Raw genomic sequence first — 26,461 nt, forward strand, 5'->3', positions numbered from 1 at the left:
AACCAATGAGGTTTGAACACCCTGGAGAGCTCTAGGACAACAGAGCAGAGGCCAGAACCTGGGCCCAACTCATGAACACATCTCTGTATACTGGGAATTAACTGTAAAGGGTCTTGCAAATGAAAGGGATTTTTTTTTTAATAATGTTTATTGTGCTTTAAGTGAAAGTTTACAAATCAAGTCAGTCTCTCACACAAAAACCCATATACACCTTGCTACACACTCCCAATTACTCTCCCCCTAATGAGACAGCCTGCTCTCTCCCTCCACTCTCTCTTTTCATGTCCTTTTCGCCAGCTTCTAACACCTTCCACCCTCTCATCTCCCCTCCAGGCAGAAGATGCCAATACAGTCTGAAGTGTCCACCTGATCCAAGAAGCTCACTCCTCACCAGCATCCCTCTCCAACCCATTGTCCAGTTCAATCCATGTCTGAAGAGTTGGCTTCAGGAACAGTTCCTGTCCTGGGGCAACAGAAGGTCTAGAGGCCATGACCACCGGGGTTCTTCCAGTCTCAGTCAGACCATTAAGTCTAGTCTTATGAGAATTTGGGGTCTGCATCCCACTGCTCTCCTGCTCCCTCAGGGGTTCTCTGTTGTGTTCCCTGTCAGGGCAGTCATCAGTTGTGGCCGGGCACCATCTAGTTCTTCTGGTCTCAGGATGATGTAGTCGCTGGTTCATGTGGCCCTTTCTGTCTCTTGGGCTCATAACCACCTTGTGTCCTTGGTGTTCTTCATTCTCCTTTGATCCAGGTGGGTTGAGACCAATTGATGCTTCTTAGATGGCTGCTTGCTAGCATTTAAGACCCAGACGCCACTCTTCAAAGTGGGATGCAGAATGTTTTCTTAATAGATTTTATTATGCCAATTGACTCAGACGTCCCCTGAAACCATGGTCCCCAGACCCCTCCCTGCCCCTGCTACGCTGGCCTTCAAAGCATTCAGTTTATTCAGGAAAATTCTTTGCTTGAAAGGGATTTTTAATGTAACTTATACTTTGAAAATATCACTCAAAACATTTCCTAAGGGCATTATGCTGAGTGAAATAAGTCAATCACAAAAGGACGAATATTTTATGAGACCACTACTGTAAAAACTCATAAAAAGGTTTACATACAAAAACAAGCAACCTTTGATGATTATGAGGGAGGGGCGGGGTGGGAATGGAAAAACACTTAATAGACAGTAGATAAGTGGAAACTTTGGTGAAGGGTAAGACAGAACACCATACTGAGGAAGCCAGCACAACCTGTACAAGGCAAGGCCATGGTTGCTCCATAGACACATCCAAACTCCCTGATGGACTGAATAGCTGGGCTGAGGGCTGTGGGGACCATGGTCTCGGGGAACATCTAGCTCAACTAGCATAACATACTTTGTAAAGAAAATGTTCTACATTCTACTGTAGTGAGTAGTGTCTAGGGTCTTAAAAGCCTGTGAGTGGCCATCTAGGATACTACACTGGTCTCGTCCCTTCAGGAGCAAGAAAGAATGAAGAAAACTAAAGATACAAGGGAAAGATTAGTCCAAAGGACTAATGGACCACATCTACCACGGCTTCCACCAGACTGAGTTTAGTACAATGAGATGGTGCCTGGCTACCACCACTGATGCTCTGACAGGGATCACAATAGTGGGTCCCAGACAGAGCAGGAGAAAGATGTAGAACAAAATTCTGACTGAAAAAGAAAGACCAGACTTGCTGGCCTGACAGAGACTGAAGAAACCCTGAGAGTATGGCCCCTGGACACCCTTTCAGCTCAGTATTGAGGTCACTCCTGAGGTTCACACTTCAGCCAAAGATTGAACAGGCTCATGAAACAAAACAAGACTAAAGGGGTGCACTATCCCTGGGGCAGGGACTGGAAGGCAGGAGGGAGCAGGATAGCTGGTAATAGGGAACCCAGGGTTGAGAAGGAAGAGTGTTAACATGTCATGGGGTTGTTAACCAGTATCGTAGAACAACGTGTATACTAACTGTTCAATGAGAAACTAGTTTGTTCCATAAACATTCATCTAAAGTACAATTTAAAAAAAAAAAAAAAGCAGAGACTAAAAAACATTCCATAGATTTTACAGTGGAAAACCTCATTCCCTCCCAAGGCCCCAGGTACCCAGTTCCGATCCCAGAGATGAGCATGTGACCAATTTCTCATGTATCCTTCTTGAAAAATATTATACAAACATTGTTATTGATACATTAGAAGGAGCACTGAAAGGAATAGGAAGGAGAAGAAAACGTGTCTACTTTTCAGTGTTTGGAGGTGCTGCCATCAAGAGTGTGAGAGACGGGTTTCAGAGAGGAGATGGAACCTCAGAGATGGCACAAGGGCTCTGAGCTCTCCTCTCCTCTGCAATCCCTTCTCCACCACTGAGCCTGACCCCAGTGGAGTCCAGGTCTGCTCAGAAGGCATCTTCGTTCCCACATGGATGTCCAGCCTCTGTCAGCCTTCTCTGCCCCACTCAGACCACAGACCGATTCCTCCTGGCTTGCTCATAAGTATCTGAGAGCAGGGCAGCAGCAGCCCCACGTGGCCACAGGGCTGAGGACAGAAGACCTGAGCTCCCCTTCTGCCTCCTCACCCTGGACCTCCCCAGGTCTCCCTCTGTTCCCAGCAGCAGGTCAGGACTCTGCACAAGAGGTAGTGATCCTGTTTCAGGTAAGAATAAGGGTGTGAAGTGTTTCCTGGAATCCATGCTGACATAGATCTTTCTTCCCAACTGAGCGACCGTGCACTGTGGCCTTAGGGCAAAGCAAGGTCTCCAGCCCATAAGAGCTGGATCCCAGTTCTGGAGCTATCTCCACAAATATACCTGGAGCCACAATACCAGTCCTGGGATGGACTTCCGAGTCCCTGTCACTTATTCTTGGGGCTGGTTCTGGGGTGGAGACCTCTCCTTCCACAAATCAGTCAGTGAGTCTCCCACCAGGGATCTGGGGAGGAGCCCCTAGGGCCTTAGATGAGAAGGAAGGGAGGCTTCTAAGAGAACCGAGGAAAGGGAGGAAATGGGCACTTCCGGGGGTTGATGCCAAAAGGAGGGGATATGAAGGAGGCAGGCAAGAGAGCACATCAGGAAGGGCTGGAGCAGGAAACATCTCTAAGATGAGTTTGGCGAGGGTTCCCGGGCACTGGACTATGTGAGCAAGGGGCAGGTATCTGTTCCGCCCCATGGGGACCAGGCCTGGTCTCAAATTCCCCATACTTCCAGGGTACCACTCCCTGTACTACAACCTCACAGGCATGCCTGAGCTCAGCCCCGAGAAGCCTGTGTTCACGGCCTCGATTGTCCCTTCATCGCCTACTACAACAGGAGTCTCCACGACAGGACGAGTGGCCCAGGAGGACCATACCACAGGCATGGAGTGAGGGCTGGACACAAGTGTGGTCACACGGATCTAGGCAGTAGGTGACTGACTACCCATCTCCCAGTTTCCAGGACTGCCTCTGTCCCCTTCCTAGCTGGCACCCTTGGACCCTGGAATCCTGCCTCTTTCCCCTCCTGGGACCCGAGCACCCAAATCTTCAGTCTGGATAGCCTCAGAACCTGCTCTCAGCACCCTGACCCCTGAACTTAGCAGCTCTTCAGATCCAGCCCCAAATCTCAGTTCTGATGGCTGACCCAAGGGTTTGGGCGTTGAGGAGCAGGGGAGGCCCCCCGGTCGTCACGAGCTGCAGCTGAGCCAGGGTTGGGAGCTGGACAGCAGCTACAGGTCCCAGAGCTCCAGCTCTGGCTGACAACATTGCCACCTGGCCCATGGTCCCTCCGGGGGCACAGTAGGCATCATGGACAGCAGGTGCGCATGGCACCACCTGTCCATCGTATGCATGTGGCTGCACTGTGGGGTCACACTGCCCTGCTCTCCAGTTGCAAGCTGGGCTCAAGGGCACAGCCGAACTAGTAGAACATGGTTGATGCAATCTCCTTCTGGTGGAAATATGTACAAGGACCCACCGGGGCCAAGGAACCTCCCCCACTCCCAGTCTAACATTGGGGCTAAACTCACTAATTGGTCAATAAAATGCCAGATTAGCAGCAATTAAAAAATCAAGACTTCCTCACAACACAGTATCCTTCCTTAAAGCTGTGGAAGTTCCTACCATCTGTGTTTGTATTTAGGTTGTGAACACAAGTCAGAGAAGCCCTCACCTTGCAGCAGGCTGCTCTAAGCCATTGATTAAAATGCAATTCTATGGTCTAGGCTTTGTTCACCTGTGAGAAGTGAAAGAAGGGCTGTATTTTGGGGAAGTTGAAGGTCTGTCAGGAGATCTTTCCTTTCCTACTGGATTTCCGGACTGAAATCTACAGATTAGTTGTTACATGTTTCCTCTCAGAAATCAAAAATCACAAAGGTATAAGATTCGGAAATTCCAAATCTGTCTTAAAAGAAACTAGTCGGGGTTCCGCCTCTAATGATGTAAGATTAGCCTGCTTCAGACCAACCCTCCCTCCAAGAACAACTACAAAAGCCAGTCAATAGATAACATCTGCTTGAAGGCATTGTAGCCACCAAGGTAGCAAGAACTTGATGGAGCCAGAGTCTAGAAAGAGGGAGATCCCAGATATGTGATCCTAGTATTTGTTAACAGTCTTCAAGGCATTTGTCAAGCTAAGTGTGGTGGCTGAGAGCCTGAGAACCTGCGTAGGGCTTTTGGCAAACTCTACTGACTGAAAGCAGAGAATACCAGAAAGATGTTTACCTCTGCTTTATTGACTACACAAAGGCATTGGACTGTGTGGATCATAACAAATTCTGCATAACATTGCAAAGAATGAGAATTACAGAACATTTAGTTGTGCTCATGTGGAACCTGTACATTGACCAAAAGGCAGTCGTACACACAGGACAAGGGGATACTGCACGGTTTAAAATCAGAAAAGGTATGCAAAAAAATCAGAACAGTTTTCACAGAAGAGTAGATGCCAGATAATTCCACATATATGAATTCAAACACAGACCAAACTGATTTACAGTATTTAACCCAAGATACTGGTTACTGTAGTGGGGGAAGGGGGCAAGTGTCTGGAGAAAGCATGAGGAAAATGCTGGTAACCTATTTCTTGATCGGGCAGTAGTAAGAACTGTGTGGAGAATCTGTGATAAAACCTAGAACTGTACAATTCTGATTTCTATGCATTTTCTATGTATGTCTTACCCTCTTTTTTTTTTTAAGTTTAAAAATTTTAGGTATATTAGGACCTGAAACGCGTAACAAAAAAAATAGGCTAAAAGCCTGTGAAGATGAAAGGGGAATCTGGGAGACAGTAGAGGGAGGCCACCCACAGCTGCAGATTTCAGTAAGAACCAGAAGAAGGCGTACCTCAACACGTTGCCTTCCAGTGGATTTCCACTCACAGCTACCCTACAGAACAGAGTAGAACTGCCCCATAGGGTTTCCAAGGAGCACCAGGTGGATTTGAACTGCCAGCCTTTATGGTTAGCAGCCGTAACTCTTAACCACTAAGCCACCAGGGTCAGGTTCATGGGAATAACCATCACAAGAGAGAATGTTTTTCAGTCATGAGACGGATTTGTACACATCTGTGCAAATAAATTTGACAACATAAGAGAAGCAGGTTTTTTGTATGAGAGGCTGACTTGATTTGTTAACTTTCACTTAAAGCACAATAAAAATTAAAAAAAAAAAAAGAAATAGGTCATTTTCTCAAAAATATAATTTACTAAAACCCAACCCAGTAGAGGAAGAAGGTTCACGCAAACCATGCAAAAGCATGAATCCTCAGAAAGATTCCCAGAATATTCATCCAAACCTTAAAGAATGAAACAATCCCAACCCTAACTAAATTATTCCAAAGCATCAAAAAATAAGGAAAACTTCCAAATATATTGTATTAAAGAGAACAATACACATAGCAAAATTTAAGGGAAATTGCACAAAAAAGAGGCAGCAGACCAATTTTCCTTATGAATGTCAGTGCACATAATATCTTTCATGAATTTTAATAAACAGAAACCAACTGCACAAATTTTTAAAGGACATCATTTTGACCTAGTGGAGTTTATTGCAATAAAACTTTATTTACAAAACCAGGCAGTGGGCCCCACATGGCCATGGACTGTAGTTTGCTGAGCCCTGTTCTAGTGCCACTTCCACCTTATACTGAATTGCTGCTAGGGTCTGACAGGGCCCAGCTCATGAAAAGCCTATATGACCACGTGGTCCCTCAACACCTACCTGGTGGTCAGATACTTCATCTTTCTCGGGGCCTAAACCCGGGTGGCATAGTCATTAAGTGCTATGGCTGCTAACCAAAAAGTCAGCAGTTTGAATCCACCAGGCACTCCTTGGAAACTCTATGGGGTGGCTCTACTCTGTCCTATAGGGTCTCTATGAGTCGGAATCGACTCAACGGCAAAGGATTTGGTTTTTTGGTTTTATCAGTATGCCAAGAGCTGCTTGTAGAATGCTGCATATTTGTCTGCTGCAGATGGCTAGACCTTGTTGCTCCAGACTCCTAGAGGTCTGCATTATAACTCCCCTCTTGGGAGCCACCAGACCCCACATGGCAACTTTTCCTGCCACCCATACCACTAGTGCTGTGTGAGATGCTGGCTCAGATGAACTAATCAGCAGGGCTGTTCATACCATAGCCTGGACCTGCTCCAGAACCCTTCTTGCTCTGGGTGCCACTCAAAACCAGCAGCCCTTGTGCCACCTGATAAAATGGGTCAGAGCAATGGTACCATAATATGGAACAGGCTGCCTCCAAAACCTGAAGAGGGCTATAAGCATGCTTCTTTATCAGTGGCAGGAGGTACAAGGTATATGTTCAGCATATCCCAGACCACTGAACCCCTGAACACTTCACCAGTGTGGCAGGGCTCTGAATCTTTGTACAGTTTAACTAACATTCCCTAGAATGCATGTGTGTTGTCAAAGCACCCAGAGTTCATTCCAGTTCTTGCTCATTGGACCCAACTAACATGATGCCTTCGGTATAGTGGAGAATGCAGTGTTTGGGGGAATAACCAGGTGGTCCAGTCTTTTCACTCTATATTGGTCTTTTATCTATCTTTCATGTCTCTACATTTTGAACATACGAAATACGGTTATAATAACTGCTAATTCTAATATCTATGTCAGTTCTGGGTCAGTTTAGATTAACTGGTTTTTCTCTGCCTTTTAGGTCACATTTTCTTGTTTCTTTCCATACCTGTTTTTTGTTTTTGTTTTATTTTTGTTTTTTTTAATAGCGAGAATATCCACAGCAAAACATACAATATTCAATAGTTTCTACATATACCACTTAGTGACATTGATTGCATTCTTCCAAGTGCAACCATTCTCATCCTCCTTTACTGAGTTGTTCCTCCACCATTAACATAAATTCACTGTTCCCTAAGATTCCCATCTAATCTTTCAAGTTGCTGTTGTCAATTCCATCCCATATACATAGTTCTAAAAAGAGCTTAATGCTCAAGGCAGATTTTTTTGTACTAGTTAAGCTAAACTCTTCTTGGATTTTAAGAAGGCTTCAGGGGATATTTTTTACTTCACTAGTTATTTTTTATTGTATGCCAGGTATTATGATTTAACTTGTTAGGCACTGGCTATTTTTGTATTCTTACAAATATTCTTGAGCTTCTATTTCTGGGACACACTAACTTACTTGGAAACTGTTTGATTCTTTTGGATCCTGCTTTTAAGATTTGTTAGGCAAAACCAGAGCAGTGTTAATCAAGGACTAATTATTCACCACTACTGACGCAAGATCTTCTGGCACTCTAGCCTATGTTCGGTGAATTATGAGGTTTTCCAGTCTGGCAGGTGGGATAAGCACCAGGTACTGTTCTCTGTAGTCCTTTTGGGTTGTTCTTTCCCTGTCCTTGGGTAGTTTCCTCATGTGCATGTACCGATCAGTACTGTATCCAACACTTCTGAGGGACCCTCTGCAGATCACCAGAGTTGTCTCTGTGCAGCTCTTTCCTCTCTTGCTTGTCTTGTGAACTCTAGAAGCCTGGTCTCTCGGACTCTTGGCTTTGTCTCCTCAACTCAGGGAGTCCACTGGGCTCCATTTTTCCCCCCTCTCTGCATGGTGGTCCGGAATCTCCCTCAAAGCCGCAACCTGGGGCAATTGTAGGGCTCACCTTATTTGATTCTCATCTCTCAAGAATTACTCTCCTTCATTGCCTAACGACCTAATGTCCTATGCTCTTTCATATATTTTGTCCTATTTTTTTGGTAGTTTCAGTTGGGAGGGTAAATGTCATTCCTATTACTATCTTTGTGGGAAGCAGTAGTCAATTATTTTCTTAAATCTAAATATTATACACATTTTACTGGAAAACCAGAAGTTATAACAGCATAAAAGAAGGTATAAAAAATGGCACAATGAGGCAGCAGAACTCCTCATCTAACTTCACAGAGGGGAGGAGAGAGAATCAAGATCAACATCAGCCCAAGGCTGATTCTTAGTAGAGGGATGTCAAATATACATCCACCGTCCAACTTTTACCAATTCTGACACCAGCCATCCCTCCCATGGCACTTTCTACATCTCTGCTGGACTCATTAATTCATTGCAATGGCCACAGAGACCTCACAGAATATACTCACAATTATGGGATTTATTAGAGAAATAACAGGTCACAACTCAGGATCAGGATCAACAGGCTACAACTCAGGATCAGGTTCAGGAAGCATGTAGGCAGTCTCCCTTCTTCAGTGTAGGAAATCTCTCTCAGCTCTGCTTGTCTGTGCAGGGTTCCTCTCAGCCCCGAGGACAGGCTCTTCTCAACCACTCAGGACAGGCCTCCTCTCGTGGCCCTCAACCTTTGGTTCCATTCAAGCCTGGCCTCTGCCCTGCTCAGGCAAGTGTTACAAAGCACTTTAGCTTCACCGGCAAGTGCCCAGAGGCACCCAACTTCATCAGGAAGCCTCTTGCCCAAAGGTACTCAACTCTCTATCTCCTTGGGTCAGCTTGCCCACTATAGCCACCTTGCTCCATGGGCTGGGAAGCCCACTGCGCCGTCTCACACCAGTCTCCTGGTTCTGCTGCCACCATTTCTCTGCCACTGCTTCTCAGTGTCTCGTGGCATCTCCAATGTTACAGTTCTCTTTCTCCCTCCTAGGTCTAGGAGGTTCTCAGCACAGGGACTCTGAGTTCAAAGGACATGCTCCACTCCCGGCTCTTCTTTCTTGATGGTAGTGAAGTTCCCCTCTCTTGCTCTGGGATGGCTCTTTTTAAGCCTAGTAGGATGGTGTCTGTTCTGAGTTATCTAGTGCTGCCATAACAGAAATACCACAGGGGAGGGCTTTAACAATGAGAAATTTATTTTCTCACAGTCTCGTAGGCTAAAAGTCCAAATTCAGGGCGTCGGCTTCAGGGGAAGGCTTTCTATCTTTGACGGCTCTGGAGAAAGGTCCTTGTCCTCAATATTCCCCTGGTCAAGGAGCTTCTCAGGCATAAGGACCCTGTGTCCAAAGGACTTGCTCTTCTCCTGGAGCTGCCTTCTTGGTGGTATGAGGTCTCCCACTCTCTGCTTGCTTCCCTTTCCTTTTATCTCTTGAGAGACAAGAGGTGGTGCAGGCCACACCCCAGGGAAACTCCCTTTACCTTGGATCAGGGAGGTAACCTGAGTAAGGGTGGGTGGTGTTACAATCCCACCCTAATCCTCTCAACATAAAACTAAAATCATGAAATGGAGGACTACCACACATGGCCTAACCAAGTTGATACACACATTTTTGGGGGACATACTTCAATCCATGACAGTGTCTTAGGCTGAGTTCTCCAGAGAAGCAAAACCAGTAAAGTCTATAAATGTATATACAAAAACCAAAAACCAAACCCAGTGCTGTCAATTCCCACTCATAGCGACCCTATAGGACAGAGTAGAACTGCCCCCATAGAGTTTCCAAGGAGGGCCTGGCAGATTCGAACTGCTGACCCTTTGGTTAGCAGCCATAGCACTTAACCACTATGCCACCAGCGTTTCCAAAATATATAGAGAGATTTATATCAAGGACATGGCTCACGTGATTGTAGAGACTGGAATGTCCCAAGACCTTAAGTCAGGCTAGAGGCTTCTCCTGATTCATGTAGCCACAGGGACTAGCAAACCCAAGATTGGCAAGACAGACAGCAGGGCTCTCATTCACGGAGTTGAGAAAACCAACGAACCCCAAGATCCACAGGCAAGACGACAGGTAAGCTGCTAGCTCAGGTCCTAAGAACCAGAGGTCAGATGAACAGGAGCCAGCTGCAGGATCAGGGCAAGCAAAAGCCATGAGTCCTGTCAGAATGTCCACTTATATTTGATGCAGGCCACAGGCCCAAGGAAACTCCCTTTCAATTGATTGGCTACTCACAGCAGATCCCATCATGGGGGTGATCACAACATCATATGGCTGCCAAACCACTGAGAATCATGGCCCAGCCAAGTTGATACACAATCTTAACCATCACAGATGGAAAAACTGACCAATCCCTCAGGGTTTCATACACTTTTTTGTACAGTCCCATCTCTGCAAGGGCTCCATGCACTTTCTTTGCATTATTAGCAGGCTCTCCAGTCGCCTTGAAGGACCACAAGCACTTTATTTGCATAGTCCCATACAATCAATTTGTGAGAGTCACAAACACAATGGCTAGAAGGGCTATATTAAAAAATTCACTACACTACTTAAGGAGACTGCAGATTTTTACCTCTGAACTTGTCAAATGGCCTTCTATAGTCATCATTTTTTACCTATCAATTTGTAAAGTTTTAAAAATATTTTAATTCTCCAGGTTGTTAAGGATTTGGTGGCATCAGTCAAGAAATCTCTCAAGTGCTTTATAAAGATTTTCTCCCTTAAAACCTACAGCAAACCTAAGAACCATTTACTGTTATCCCATTTTACAGGGAGAAATCTACATTTTACTGTGTTCTAAATTTTAAGAAAGTCTGTCCGGTGGTGCTCCTTTCTGGGGGTTCTTTCCCAGCCTTGGTCTCTCTCTGATCAGTACTCAGCTTAGGACTTGAGGGGAACCCTCTACAGACTTGCAGAGCTCTCTTTCTGTTCAGCTCTCCTCTATGAGCCTTCACCTTGGGAATCTGGCTGTCCTAGAATTTGTGTCTCAAGTTCACAAGTCTGCCACCTGGTGGTGTGATGAACCATTTTTGTGTGGTCTTTCTAGCCATAGTCTTTTAACTCCCAAGTGAATGGGCGGGACTGTGCAGATTGGGTAATCGTAGACCACTGAAGGGACTGGTCGAATTTTTCATCCCGCTGGACTTGCAATGAGCCATCCCAGAGGCAAGAAAGAGAGGATCCCACCACCACCAAGGAAGAACAATCAGGAGCAGGTGTGTCCTTTGGACCTGGGGTCCCTGCACTGGGAGACTCCTGAAACCAGGAGACAAAGAGAGACCTGTAACCTTGAAGACAGAAGCAGTGACAGGAGACACCCAACAGGAGAGACCTGTGGCAGAGACTCAGCAACAGGAGACAGGCAGTGGGCTTCCGGGCCCTCAAAGAGAGAAAGCTGAATGCCTTTGGGCAGAGGCCTAGGGTCAGGAAGAGGTGTGCCTGTGAGCATGGCTGGAAAGAGCCTACCCTGATGGAAAAACTGTATTCTTGAGTGTTCCTGAGCCTCAATTGTAACCTGTTACTTCCCTAATAAACCCCATAATCAACAGTATGGTCTGTGAGTTCTGTGTGGAAGTTGCAATGAATTCTCAAACCCGGCAGAGAAGTAGAGTGCTGTGGGAGGGACGGTTGGTGTTAGAGTTGGCAAAGATGGCAGAGAGAGGAGGCTTGTCCACCTCTGCCTGATAGGAATCAGCCTTGGGCTGTTGATCTCGATTTTCCTTCCCCCTTGTGAACTCAGAGGAGGTCAGACATCATCCCCACGCCATTCTTACACCCCTCCACTCAGGGAGATTACTGGGCACTGTTGGGGCTCCTCCTCCTGCACCATGTCCTGGAAACCCTCCCCAGGAAGAAACCTCAACAATTACAGGCCTCATTCTCTTGTCTCCCTTCTCTCAGGGACCACAATCCTTGTGCTGCCTGTTGTCCCATGTCTGACTGAATACCATTGTTTCATGTATTTGTCTGAATTTGTAATCGTTTAAGGCAGGAAGGAAAATTTTGTCCCTGTTTTCCATCATGACACAAAGCAAAATTCCATACACTGTGCATTTAATAAAAATTATTACACTTTTAACTTCTAAAAATTATATTTGGTTCTTTTGAAAAACAGGTCATTTTTAGTTTCCTGTGTTCTGTAGGGAAACTCTGGTGGTGTGGTGGTTAAGAACTACAGCTGCTAACCAAAAGGTCAGCAGTTTGAATCCACCAGGTGCTCCTTGGAAACTCTATGGGGCAGTTCTACTCTGTCTTAGAAGGTCGCTATGAGTCGGAATCAACTTGATGGCAACGGGTTTGTTTGTATGTTTATTTTTTGGTTTATGTCCTGTAGGTATTCCCAAGCATATTGTTTTTTACTTTACATATAATTCTGCTTATGTTATATTCTGTCTCATAATTACTTTACTGAAGTTTTCTGAGCCTCTTTTTACTATCTGTTGTTTCTTCGGGATATAACTCATGTTATTTTTCCACTTGTATTTATACATTCCTTGCTATGAGCTGCCCTTTTTCCTTCTGAAATTATTTGTGTGAATTCTTTGACATCTTGATTAAATGCTGATTTCTCTTCTTTCAACTTTTTACCAACCCAGGATAATTATAAGCTAGATTCACAGCTTGAGGTTATTTTGGCCCGTAATAATTTAGCAAATTTGGCAATAAATTTACAAGAGGGCAGGCTGGTGGTTACGAACTCTCAGAAACAGTTGCTTGTTGCTTGTTTGGATGGCTCAGAGGAAAATTTTCTTAGAATGCCCTTATGTTGGGGACAAAGCAGATTTTCCTTTGTTTCATCACCCTTACTCTGAGGATATGAATCTTTGATTTCCCTTAAATTTTATGGAGGAGGGGTCTCATATTATAATTCCAACATGAACAAGAGACAGGGCCTAGTGTCCAGAATCAGGGGCGTCTGTGGTGTTGGCAGTTGCCTCTGACCCAGCAGCACCCATGGCTTCTATGTTGAACTTGAGCAAGGGTGCGATGTGGATTCTGTTCCTCCTTATAGCCTCAAGCCTGCTTCTTTGGCTGCCCCCAGAATAAAACGAGCTCCAATACCACATATACAAATTCCTTTATGTTTAAATTAGAAAAATCTGGGTTGTTGTTTGCACCAAAAATCAGTCTGGGGAATAGTTTCAGAGAACAAGCATTTGGAGATTTTCTTTATGCTGAGCCGTGAACCCCATGGTACAGAAAAACACCTGTGTCTCCCAACATCACATCTCGTAACGAATAACAATATATATTCTCCTGTTATGGATTGAATTGTGTCTCCCTAAAACGTGTGTCAACTGCCTAGGCCATGATTCCCAGTGTTGTGTGACTGTGCACCATTTTGTCATCTGATGTGATTTTCCTCTGTGCTGTAAATCCTACCTCTATGATGTTAATGAGGCAAGATTAGAGGCAGTTATGTTAACGCAGCAGGGCTCAATCTACAAGATTAGGTTGTATCTTGAGTCAATCTCTTTGAGATACAAAAGAGAGAAGCTAGCAGAGAGAGGGGGGACCAAGAAAGCGACACCAGGAGAAGAGTGTGTACTTTGGACACAGGGTTCCTGCACTAAGAAGCTCTTAGACAAGGGCAAGATTGATGACAAGGACACTCCCTCAGAACCAAGAGAGAGAGAAAGGCTTCCTCTGGAGCTGGCACCCTGAATTCGGACTTCAAGCCTCCTAGACTGTGAGAGAATAAACTTCTGTGTTAATGCCATCCACTTGTGGTATTTCTGTTATAGCAGCATGTCATGGATTGAATTATGTCCCTCCCAAAATCTGTGTATCAACTTGGTTAGGCCATGTGTGGTTGTCCTCCATTTTGTAATTGTAATTTTATGTTGAGAGGATCAGGGTGGGATGGTAACATCACCCTGACTCAGGTCACCTCCCTGATCCAACATAAAGAGAGTTTCCCCAGGGTGGGGCCTGTACCAACTTTCATCGCTCAAGAGATGAAAGGAAAGGGAAACAAGCAGAGAGTTGGGGGACATGATATCACCAATAAAGCAGCACCAGAAGCAGAGCGTGTCCTTTGAACACCAGGTTCCTGCACCTAAGAACTCCTCGGCCAGGGGAAGATTGAGGACAAAGACCTTCCTCCAGAACCAACAGAGAGAGAAAATCTTCCCCTGGAGCTGGCACCCTGAATTTGGATTTGTAACCTACTAGACTGTGAGAAAATTAATTTCTCTTTGTTAAAGCCATGCACTTGTGGTACTTCTGTTATGGCAGCTCTAGATGACTAAGACACAGCGATAGATAATTCCCTCTTCTTTCACAGGAAAAAAAACAAAAACCACTTTTTTGTTACTGTAGTGAAAACACACAATAAAACATTTGCCACTTCAAAATTTCCACATGTACAATTCAGTGACATCGATTACACTCTTTATGTTGCACAACCTCTATCACTATCCTTTTCCTAATTGGCCATCACTATTAACAGAAACTCAATGTCCTCCACATAAAAATACCCCTTTTTCCCTCTATCCCACGCCTGGTAACCACTTTGGTTTCTATATATTTGCTTATTTCATCTAAGTGAGATCATACAGTATTTGTCATTTTGTGGCTGACCTATATTGCTCAGCATGTTTTCAAGGTTCATCCATGCTGTGGCATGCATCAGGGCTTCACTTCACCCTGTTGGCATAGTGGTTAAGTGCTACGGCTGCTAACCAAAGGGTCGGCAGTTCAAATCCTCCAGGTGCTCCTTGGGAACTCTATGGGGCAGTTCTACTCTATCCTATAGGGTCGCTATGAGTCAGAATTGACTCAATGGCACTGGGTTGGGTTAATATTCCATTGCATGTATATACCACATTTTGTTTATTTATTCATCTGTTGATGGACATGTAGGTTGTTTCTATGTTTTGGCTACTGTGAAAAGTGCTCCAATGATATACAGGTTTCTCTTTGCATTTGCTTTCACTTCTTGCAGTGCAATGAATTACTTAATATGGCCCTTCAAGCCATGGCCTTTGTGACTCACACAAAATGACTGAGTGAGACTATGCAAATCTGTGATGGTTTGGGGTATGTGTCAACTTAGGTAGGCCATGGTTCACAGTATTGTATGGTTGTTCTCCATTTTATATGTTGTAAATTCTAAGCTCTACTTGTTAATGAGGCAGGATTGGTGTGGGGTGTACCTCAAGACTCAACTTTGCAGAAGGGTGTGACTCAGTCCCACCCTTACTCAAGTTATGCCCTTCCCTGGGGTGTGGCTTGCATCCAAGGTGTATATGTGGATGCCCTAGCAGGGCTCTCTCTGCTTCTGGATCCTGCATTCTCTTCATGATCGTCTAACCCCGTTCTTGAGAACTGAGCCAGAAGCCTTCCATCTCACCTGCCCATTCTGGGAATCGCCAGCCTCTGCAGCCCCATGGGCTGCTGGCCCATCATCTGCACCGATTTGCCAGCTTCCTCAGCTTTGTGAGCCAGCAGCCTGTGGTCTGACCTGCCAGTTTGGGTTCATCAGCTCCTGCAGCCACATGGGTCAGAAGAAGCCTATGACTGACCCACAGATTTGCAACTTGCCAGCCTCCACAGTCGCATGAGCCATTTTCTTGATAGGGTTCATGAGTTCTGTGAGATGTTGCAGCAAATTACAGAACCCAAAGATGGGAGGGAGAGTAGTCAGGAAGGAGTAGTAGCTGATGTTAGAGATGATAGAATGGTACAGCAGTTTGGAAAAGTTGGACATTTGAGACATCTTAACCTCTCCCTCATAGGAACCAGCTTTGTGCTGATCCTTATAAATCATTCATTTATTTCTTCTTGGTATACCTAGGATTTGGATGGCTGGGTCATATGGTATCTATATCTTCAACATTTTGAGGAAACCTCAAGCTGTTTTCCACAGTAGCTGTACCATTTTACATTCCCACCTACACTGGGTGAGGGTTCCAGCTTCTCCACATCCTCTCCGACACCTACAGTTTGCCATTTTTTTTTATCATTGCCATTCTAATGGGTCTGAGATAATATGTTGTTATTGTTAGGTACCAACGAGTCGGTTCCAACTCATAGCGACCCTATGCACAACAGAACGAAACACTACCCGGTCCTGCACCATCCTTACAATCGTCGCTATGCTTGAGCTCATTGTTGCAGCCACTGTGTCAATCCACCTCGTTGAGGGTCTTCCTCTTTTCTGCTGACCCTGTACTCTGCCAAGTATGATGTCCTTCTCCAGCGACTGATCCCTCCTGACAACATGTCCAAAGTATGTAAGATGCAGTCTCTCCATCCTTGCCTCTAAGGAGCATTCTGGCCACACTTCTTCCAAGACAGATTTGTTCATTCTTTTGGCAGTCCATGGTACATTCAATATTCTTCCACACCACAATTCAAAGGCGTCAACTCTTCTTCAGTCTTTCTTATTCATTGTCCAGCTTTCACATGCATGTGATGTGCTTGAAAATACCACAGCTTGGGTCAGGCGCACCTTAGTCTTCAGGGTGACATCTTTGCTCTTCAACACTTTGAAGAGGTCCTTTGCAGCAGATTTACCCAATGCAATGTGTCTTTTCATTTCTTGACTGCTGCTTCCATGGCTGTTGATTGTGGATCCAAGTAAAATGAAATCATTGACAACTTCAATCTTTTCTCCGTTTATTATGATGTCGCTCATTGGCCCAGTTGTGAGGATTTTTGTTTCCTTTATGTTGAGGTGTAATCCATACTGAAGGCTGTGCTCTTTGATCTTCATCAGTAACTGCTTCAAGTCCTCTTCACTTTCAGCAAGCAAGGTTGTGTCATCTGCATAACGCAGGTTGTTAATGAGTCTTCCTCCAATCCTGATGCCCTGTTCTTCTTCATATAGTCCAGCTTCTCGGATTATTTGTTCAGCATACAGATTAAATAGGTATGGTGAAAGAATACAGCCCTGACACACACCTTTCCTGACTTTAAACCGCTCAGTATCCCCTTGTTCTGTCCGAACAACTGCCTCTTGATCTATGTACAGGTTCCTCGTGAGCATAATTAACTCTTCTGGAATTCCCATTCCTCACAATGTTATCCATAATTTTTTATGTTCCACACAGTCGAATGCCTTTGCATAGTCAATAAAACACAGGTAAACATCCTTCTCGTATTCTCTGCTTTCATCCAGGATCCATCTGACATCAGCAATGATATCCCTGGTTCCACCTCCTCTTCTGAAACTGGCCTGAATTTCTGGCAGTTCCCTGTTGATATACTGCTGCAGCTGTTTTTGAATATCTTCAGCAAAAGTTTGCTTGCGTGTGATATTAATGATATTGTTCTGTAATTTCTGCATTCGGTTGGATCACCTTTCTTGGGAATAGGCATAAATATGGATCTCTTCCAGTCAGTTGGCCAGGAAGCTGTCTCCCATATTTCTTGGCATAGACGAGTGAGCACCTCCAGTGCTGCAGCTGTTTGTTGAAACATCTCAATTTATATTCCATCAATTCCTGGAGCCTTGTTTTTCGCCAATGCCTTCAGAGCAGCTTGGACTTCTTCCTTCAGTACCATTGGTTCCTGATCATATGCCACCTCTTGAAATGGTTGAACATCGACTAATTCTTTTTATTATAATGACTCTGTATTCCTTCCATCTTCTTTTGATGCTTCCTGCATCATTTAATATTTTCCCCATGGAATCCTTTACTATTGCAACTCGAGGCTTGAATTTTTTCTTCAGTTCTTTCAGCTTGAGAAACGCCAAGCGTGTTCTTCCCTTTTGGTTTTCCGTCTCAAGCTCTTTGCACATGTCATTATAATACTTTGTCTTATTGAGAGGCCCTTTGAAATCTCCTGTTCAGTTCTTTTACTTCACCAATTCTTCCTTTTGCTTTAGCTGCTCGACGCTCAAAAGCAAGTTTCAGAGCCTCCTCTGACATCCATCTTGGTCTTTTCTTTCTTTCCTGTTTTTTCAGTGACCTCTTGCTTTCTTCATGGATGATGTCCTTGATGTCATTCCACAACTCATCTGGTCTTTGGTCACTAGTGTTCAGTGTGTCAAATCTATTCTTCAGGTGGTCTCTAAATTCAGGTGGGATATACTCAAGGTCATATTTTGGCTCTTGTGGACTTGCTCTGATTCTTCAGTTTCAGCTTGAACTTGCATGTGAGCAATTGATGGTCTGTTCCACAGTCGGCCCTGGCCTTGTTCTGACTGATGATATTGAGCTTTTCCATCGTCTCTTTCCACAGATGTACTCAATTTGATTTCTGTGTTCCATCTGGCAAGGTTCATGTGTATAGTCACCGTTTATGTTAGTGAAAGAAGGTATTTGCAATGAAGAAGTTGCTGGTCTTGCAAAATTCTATCATTCGATCTCCAGCATTGTTTCTATCACCAAGGCCATATTTTCCAATTACTGATCCTTCTTTTTTGTTTCCAACTTTCTCATTCCAATCACCAGTAATTATCAATGCATCTTGATTGCACGTTCGATCAATTTCAGACTGCAGCAGCTGATATAAATCTTCTATTTCTTCATCTTTGGCCCTAGCGCTTGGTGCGTAAATTTGAATAATATTCGTATTAACTGGTCTTCCTTGTAGGCATATGGATATTATCCTATCACTGACAGCATTGTACTTCAGGATAGATCTTGAAACATTCTTTTTGACGACGAACGCAACACCATTCCTCTTCTAGTTGTCATTCCCAGCATAGCAGACTATATGATTGTCCAATTCAAAATGGCCAACACCAGTACATTTCAGCTCACCAATGCCTAGGATATCGACGTTTATGCGTTCCATTTCATTTTTGACCATTTCCAATTTTCCTAGATTCATACTTCATACATTCTAGGTTCCAATTATTAATGGATGTTTGCAGCTGTTTCTTCTCATTTTGAGTCATGGATTTGATTTGCATCTCCCTAATGGCCAATGACGTTGAATATCTATTCGTGTACTTGTTGGTCATTTGAATATCCTCTCTGGTGAAAAGTCTGTTCACATCCTTTGCCCATTTTTTGAGTGATTTATCTTTTTGTTGAATTGTTCTTCTCGTTAGGAGCTGTGGAGTCGTTTCCGACTCATAGGCACCCTATGCACAACAGAATGAAACACTGCCCAGTCCTGTGCCATCCTCACAATTGTTATGTTTGAGTCCATTGTTGTATCCACTGTGTCAGTCCAGCTTGTTAAGGTTCTTCCTCTTTTTCACTGATCATCTACTTTACCAAGCATGATGTCTTTCTCCAGGGATCCCTCCTGAGAACATGTCCAAAGTATGTGACACACAGTCTCCCCATCCTTGCTTCTAAGGAGCATTCTGGCTGTACTTCTTCCAAGACAGATTTGTTCATTCTTTTGGCAGTCCATGGTATACTCAATATTCTTCACCAACACCACAACTCAAAGGCATCAATTCTTTTTCAGCCTTCCTAACTCATCCTCCAGCTTTTGCATGCATATGAGGCGACTGAAAATACCATGGTTGGGTCAAGCGCACCTTAGTCTTCAAGGTGACATCTTTGCTTTTCAACACTTTAAAAAGGTCCTTTGCAGCAGATTTACCCAATGCAATGCGTCTTTTCATTTCTTGACTGCTGCTTCCGTGGGTGTTCATTGTGGATCCAAATAAAATTAAAACCTCGACAACTTCAATCTTTTCTCCATTTATCCTGATATTGCTAATTGGTCCACTTGTGAGGATTTGTGTTTCCTTCATGTTGAGGTGTAATCCATACTGAAGGCTGTGCTCTTTGATCTTCATCAGTAACTGCTTCAAGTCCTCTTCACTTTCAGCAAGCAAGGTTGTGTCATCTGCATAACGCAGGTTGTTAATGAGTCTTCCTCCAATCCTGATGCCCTGTTCTTCTTCATATAGTCCAGCTTCTTGGATTATTTGTTCAGCATACAGATTGAATAGTATTGTGAAAGGATACAACCCTGACGCACACCTTTCCTGACTTTAAACCACTCAGTATCCCCTTGTTCTGTCCGAACAACTGCCTCTTGATCTATGTGCAGGTTCCTCGTGAGCACAATTAACTCTTCTGGAATTCCCATTCCTCACAATGTTATCCATAATTTTTTATGATCCACACAGTCGAATGCCTTTGCATAGTCAATAAAACACAGGTAAACATCTTTCTGGTATTCTTTGCTTTCACACATGATCCATCTGACATCAGTAGTGATATCCCTGGTTCTGCATCCTCTTCTGAATCCAGCTGGAATTTCTGGCAGTTCCTTGTCCATATTCTGCTGCAGCCACTTTTGAATGATCTTCAGCAAAAATTTACTTGCATGGGATATTATTGATATTGTTCAATAATTTCTGAATTCAGTTGGATAACCTTTCTTTGGAACAGGCATAAATATGGATCTATTCCATTCAGTTACCCAGGTTGCTGTCTTCCAAATTTCTTGACATAGACGAGTGGGCACTTCCAGCGCTGCATTAGTTTGCTGAAACATCTCAATTGGTATTCCATCAATTCCTGGAGCCCTGTTTTTCGCCATTGTCTTCAGTGTAGCTTGGACTTCTTCCTTCAGTACCACCGGCTCTTGATCATATGCTACCTCCTGAAATGGGTGAAGATCAACCAACTCTTTTTGGTATAATGACTCTGTTTATTCCTTCTATCTTCTTTTGATGCTTTCTGCATCATTTAATGTTTTCCCTGCAGAATCCTTCAACATTGCAACTGGAGGCCTGAATGTTTTCTTCAGTTCATTCAGCTTGAGAAATGCCAAGTGTGTTCTTCCTTTTTGTTTTCTAACTCCAGATCTTTGCCCGTGTCATTATAATACTTTACTTTGTCTTCTCAAGCCGCCCTTGAAATCTTCGGTTCAGCTCTTTTACTTCATCATTTCTTCCTTTTGTTTTAGCTACTCCACATTCAAGAGTGAGTTTCAGAGTCTCTTCTGACAATCATTTTGGTCTTTTCTTTCTTTCCTGTCTTTTTAATGACCTCTTGCTTTCTTCATGTATGATGTCCTTGATGTCATTCCACACTCATCTGGTCTTCAGTCATTAGTGCTCAATGCATCAAATCTATTCTTGAGATGGTCTCTAAATTCAGGTGGGATATACTCAAGCTTGTACTTTGATTCTCATGTAGTTGTTCTAATTTCCTTCAGTTTCAACTTGACCTTGCATATAAGCAATTGATGATCTGTTCCCCAGTCAGTCCCTGGCCTTGTTTTGACAGATGATATTGAACTTTTCCATTGTTTTTTTCCACAGATGTAGTCAATTTGATTCCTGTGTATTCCACCTGGTGAGGTCCAAACGTATAATCGCCGCTTATGTTGTTGAAAAAGGTATTTGCAATGAAGAAGTCATTGGTTTTATAAATTCTATCATGCAATCTCCAGCATCATTTCCATCACCAAGGCCGTATTTTCCAACTAACAACCCTTCCTCTGTTTCCAACTTTCACATTCCAGTCACAAGTTATTAGATATATAGTTCCTGAAGATTATCTCCCAATCTGTCTGCTGTCTATTCACTTTGTTGATGAATTCCTTTCATTAATAAATTTAATTTTTGTGAGGTCCCATTTATCTACATATTTTGTCTTTTGCTACTCACGCTTTTGTTGTCATATCTCATAATCCATTCTTAAAAAATAGTTCCCTCAGCCATGTCTCTATATTTCTTCTAAAAAATTTTTTAAATAATACTTCATTGTTTTCAGTGAAAATTTTCCCAGCAAGTTAGGTTTCCATTTATAATACTATACATATTGTTCAGAGACATTGGTTATATTTTTCACAGCGTTTTAATGTTCTCATTAATTCCCTCTGAGTGTTTTGCTTCAAGTAATCTGGTTTCCCTGTCCCCTTACCCTTTCATCTTTGCTTCAAACTGTTGACCATTTGGTGTCCTATAGATGATTTTTTAAAGGTATGCAGTACTTACTGATAATATTCTTTATTTTATGAGCCAATCCATTATTTAGCTAAAAGGTGCCCTCAGGGCATAATTTTGGTTCAAGGTTTATGAAGTATCTCAGGATGATAGTCTCAGGGAGTCCTCCAGTCTCAACAGGTCCAGTAAGCCTGGACTTTTGAAGAATTTGAGTTTTGTTCCACATTTTTCTCCCTTTCTATCATGATCCATCTATTGTGTGATCAGAATGGTCATTAGTGATAACCAGGCACTGTCTAGTTCTTTGGTATCAAGGTAGATGAGGCCATGGTTCATGTATACTGTTAGTCCTGTAGACTAGTTTCTTGTCTGAGTCTTTGGTTTCCTTCTTTCTCTTTTGCTCCAGCCGAGATGAGACCGATTTGTATCTTAGATGGCTGCTCGCAAGCTTTTAATACCACAGACGCTAGTCACCAAAGTAAGATGTAGAACATAAACTTTGTGAACTATATTATGCCAACTGACCAAGTTGTTCCACAAGACTACGGTCCTAAGGATTCAAACCCAGAAACTCAATCCCATGAGTCCTCTAGTTATGTCTAAGAAGTATCCATACCTGTGCCCCCATGTGCTTTATTATACATATGAATGCACATTCATGCACACACATGTATATGCATATTCATACGGCTACATGTATATATGCACACATATATACACACATATGCATAGCTATACACATATAAGGATACATATATACATATGTAACTAAACATACATTTTTTGGCTAATGTTGCGAAGATATATATTTTTACCATTTACCAAAAACACCCTTGTGTGTATGCACACACTTCTTAGAGACATTATTTACCTTGGTCAAGCTGTGCGCACTTCACTCACATTCAATGTTATCTTTCCCATCCAAAAATTAATAAGTGTCTATTATCTAAAGAGTGATTCCCTGTCTCCCCAACCACCCACCCCTGGTGTCTTAGTTGTCTAATGCTTCTGTAACAAAAATACCACAGAAATTTATTCTCTCATAGTCTAGGAGGCTAGAAGTCCAAATTCCAGGTGCCAGCTCTAGGGGAAGGCTTTCTCTCTCTGTTGGCTCTGGAAGATCGTTGTCATCAATTGTTCCCCAGTCTAGGAGCTTCTCAGCACAGGTACCCCAAGTCCAAAAGACATGCTCTCCTCCTGGCTCTTCTTGCTTGGTGGTAATGAGGTCCCTCTCCTCTTTGCTCACTTCCCTCTTTTGTATATCAAAAGAGATTGACTGAAAATACAATCTAATCCTGTACATTCAGTTCTGCCTCATTAACATTACTGCCTCTTATCCTGCCTCATTAACGTCATAGAGGTTAGGATTTACAACAAGTAAGATAATCACATCAGATCACAAAATAGTGGACAACTGCACGATACTGAGAATCATGGCCTAGCCAAGTTGACACACATTTGGGGGGAACACAATTCTATCAATAACATCTGGTAACCATGCATGGGAAACCCTGGTGGCATAGTGGTTAAGCGTTACGGCTAACCAAAAGTTCAGCAATTCGAATCCACCAGACGCTCCTTGGAAACGCCATGGGGCAGTTCTACTCTGTCCTATAGGGTGACTTTGTGTCGGAATCGACTCAACAGCAATGGGTTTGGTTTTTGGGTTAACCATGAATAAACATTAGTTTCTGTACTTACACTTATTTTTGTCTTTTTATAAAACTGGGATCATGCAACATTTGTCCTTTGTAACTGACTTATTTCACTCAACATAATATCCTCCAGATTCATTATGTTTAGAGTACTCATCATTCTTTATGGTTGCATGGTATTCCATTGTACATATGACATTTTTTTATCCATTCATCCATTGACGGGCACTTAGATTGCTTCCATTTTCTTTTTTTTGCTATTGTAAATAGTGGTGCAATGAACATAGGTGTGCATGTCTTCTAAGAATTTTATGGTTTTCGTTTTTACATTTAGGTCTTTAATCCATTTTGAATTGTTTTTTGTGTGTGGTGTTAAGCATAGATCCTGATTGATTCTTCTCTATGTGGTTATCCAATTTTGCCAGCACTATTTATTGAAGAGACTCTTCTTTCCCCATGAATGGACTTAGCACCCTTGTCCAAAATCAAATGACCACAGGTGTATGGTTTTATTTCTGGATTCTTAATTCTATTCCATTGTTCTATATGTCTATTGTTATACCAGTACCAGGTTGTTTTTGCTACTGTAGCTTTATAGTATGTTCTGAAATCAGAAAGTGTGAGTTTTCCTACTTGATTCTTCTTCTTCAAGATTGCTTTAGATATTCCAGATCCCTTGCCCTTCCATAGATATGAGAGGATTGACTTTTCCATTTCTGCAAAGGCGGCTGTTGTATTCTTGACAGGGACTGCGTTGGTTTAAAAAACAATTTTTAAATATGGTTTTAAGACCCCTCACCACTCTGATCACTACTCTAATCACTGACATCAGTGGTTCCAATTCTGGCTGAGCATCAGAAGTGCTTGTGAGGCTTGTTACAAAATACTCAGGCCTCGCCCTAGAAGCACAGTCTCAGAATGTTGGGCCCAGGGTCCAGGGATCACTATTTACCTAGCCCTACAGGTAAGACTGAGGCACAGCCATGTGGGAATCCTGGCCTATGCTCTTGCTACAGAAAGTGTGATCTGAAGTCCAGCAACATCAGCACCAACAGAGATATTTTTGTAAGTCTAGAATTTCATGCTCAGCTCCAGACCATCAGAACCTTAAAATACTTCCAGGTGATTCTTGCACACAGTAGTTTGGGACTTGTCTTCCTGACTTTTTTTTTATTTGTAATTGTACTTCAGATAACGTTTACAGAACTAGCTTCTCATTAAACAATTAGTACACATATTGTTTTTTGACACTGGTTACCAACCCAGCACATGTCAACACTCTCCCGTCTTGAGTTCCCCATTACCCCCTTTCCTGTCCCCTTCTGCCTTCTAGTCCTTGCCCCTGGGCTGGTGTGCCCCTTCAGTCTCATTTTGCTTTATGGGTCTGTTTAATCTTTGGATGAAGGGTGAACCTCAGGAGTGGCTTCATTACTGAGCTAAAAGGGTATCCAGGGACCATACTCTCAGGGTTCATCCAGTCTCTGTCAGGCCAGTAAGTCTGGTCTTTTTCTTCCTTTCTTTCGTGAGTTAGAATTTTGTTTTACTTTTTTCTCCAGCTCTGTTTGGGACCCTCTATTGTGATCCCTGTCAGAGCAGTCGGTGGTAGTAGCTGGGTACCATATAGTTGTGCTGGACTCAGTCTGGTACAGACTGTAGTACTTGTGGCCCATCATTCATTTGAGCTAATCTTTCCCTTCTGTCTTTGGTTTTCTTCATTCTCCCTTGCTCCCGAAGGAGTGAGACCAGTGGAGTATCTTAGATGGCCGCTCACAAACTTTTAAGACCTCAGATACTACTCACCGAAATAGAATGTAGAACAATTTCTTTATAAATTACGTTATACCAATTGAGCTACATGTTCCCCGAGACCATAGTCCCCACAGCCCTCGGCCCAGTAATTCGGTCCCTCAGGAAGACTGGATGTGTCTGTGGAGCTTCCATGACCTTGCCTTGGACAAATTGGGCCGGCTTCCCCAGCATTGTGTACTGTCTTACCCTTCACCAAAGTTACCACTTATCTATTGTCTATTTAGTATTTTTCCATCCCCACCCTTCCCCTCTCTCATAACCATCAAAGATTGTTTCTTTTTGTGTGTAAACCTTTTCATGAGTTTTTATAGTAGTGGTCTCATACAATCTTTGTCCTTTTGTGATTAAGTTATTTCACTTGGGATAATGCCCTCCAGATTCATCCATGTTGTGAGATGCTTCCCCTTCATGACTTCTTGATATAGTACCAGAACTGTGCAGTCTGCTCTTGGTGTGAGGTGATCAGATTACTTAGCACTGGAGCCATGGTTCAGTCCTTGTTCCTTTCTCTTTTGTAGCTAATCACTTCCTTGGTGACCTCATCCATTCTTAAGGCTTTATAGATCACTTATGTGGTATCACCTCCCAAATCTATTTCTCTAGCCTAGGCATTTCTCCTAAATGTCACTCATATATCCAACTACCAATAGGAAAACCTCACTTGCATTTCTAACAGACAAGTGCTGCTATAACAGACATACCACAAGTGGATGGCTTTAACAAAGAGAAATTAATTCTCTCACAGTCTAGTAGGATGGAAGTCCAAATTCAGGGTGCCAGGTCCTGGGAAAGTCTTTCTCTCTGTGTCAGCTCTGGGGGAAGGCCCCTGTCGTCAATCTTACTGGTCAAGGATCTTCTCAGGGCTGAGACCCTGCATCCAAAGGACATGGTATTCTCCTGGCTCTTGTTGCATGGTAATATGAGGTCCCCATGTCTCTCTGCTTGCTTCTCTCTTTTATATCTCAAACGAGATTGACTTCACAGGGACAAGATGGTGGAGTAGTCAGACACTTTCTGTAATCCCTCTTACAGCAAAGACTGGAAAAAACAACTGAATCAATTTTATATAACAATCTAGGAG

The 26,461-nt window shown here is 43.3% G+C and overlaps 1 protein-coding gene across 4 annotated transcripts in view; it reads right to left on the reverse strand.

Annotated features, from left to right (window-relative positions):
- The window catches only part of LOC126078064 (class I histocompatibility antigen, Gogo-B*0101 alpha chain-like), a 49,653-nt gene that overhangs the window by 8,336 nt on the left and 14,856 nt on the right, over positions 1–26,461 (reverse strand). The window contains exon 8 of one of the 4 annotated variants that reach the window (XM_049888136.1): positions 2,000–26,418. The exons of the other annotated variants lie outside the window; for them this stretch is intronic. The gene's annotated coding sequence lies outside the window, so the exon portion shown is untranslated. Of the gene's footprint in view, positions 1–1,999; positions 26,419–26,461 lie in introns of those variants that run through there. 4 annotated transcript variants of the gene reach the window in all.

This window comes from Elephas maximus, chromosome 1, assembly GCF_024166365.1.
Source record: "Elephas maximus indicus isolate mEleMax1 chromosome 1, mEleMax1 primary haplotype, whole genome shotgun sequence".
Lineage (NCBI taxonomy): Eukaryota > Metazoa > Chordata > Mammalia > Proboscidea > Elephantidae > Elephas > Elephas maximus.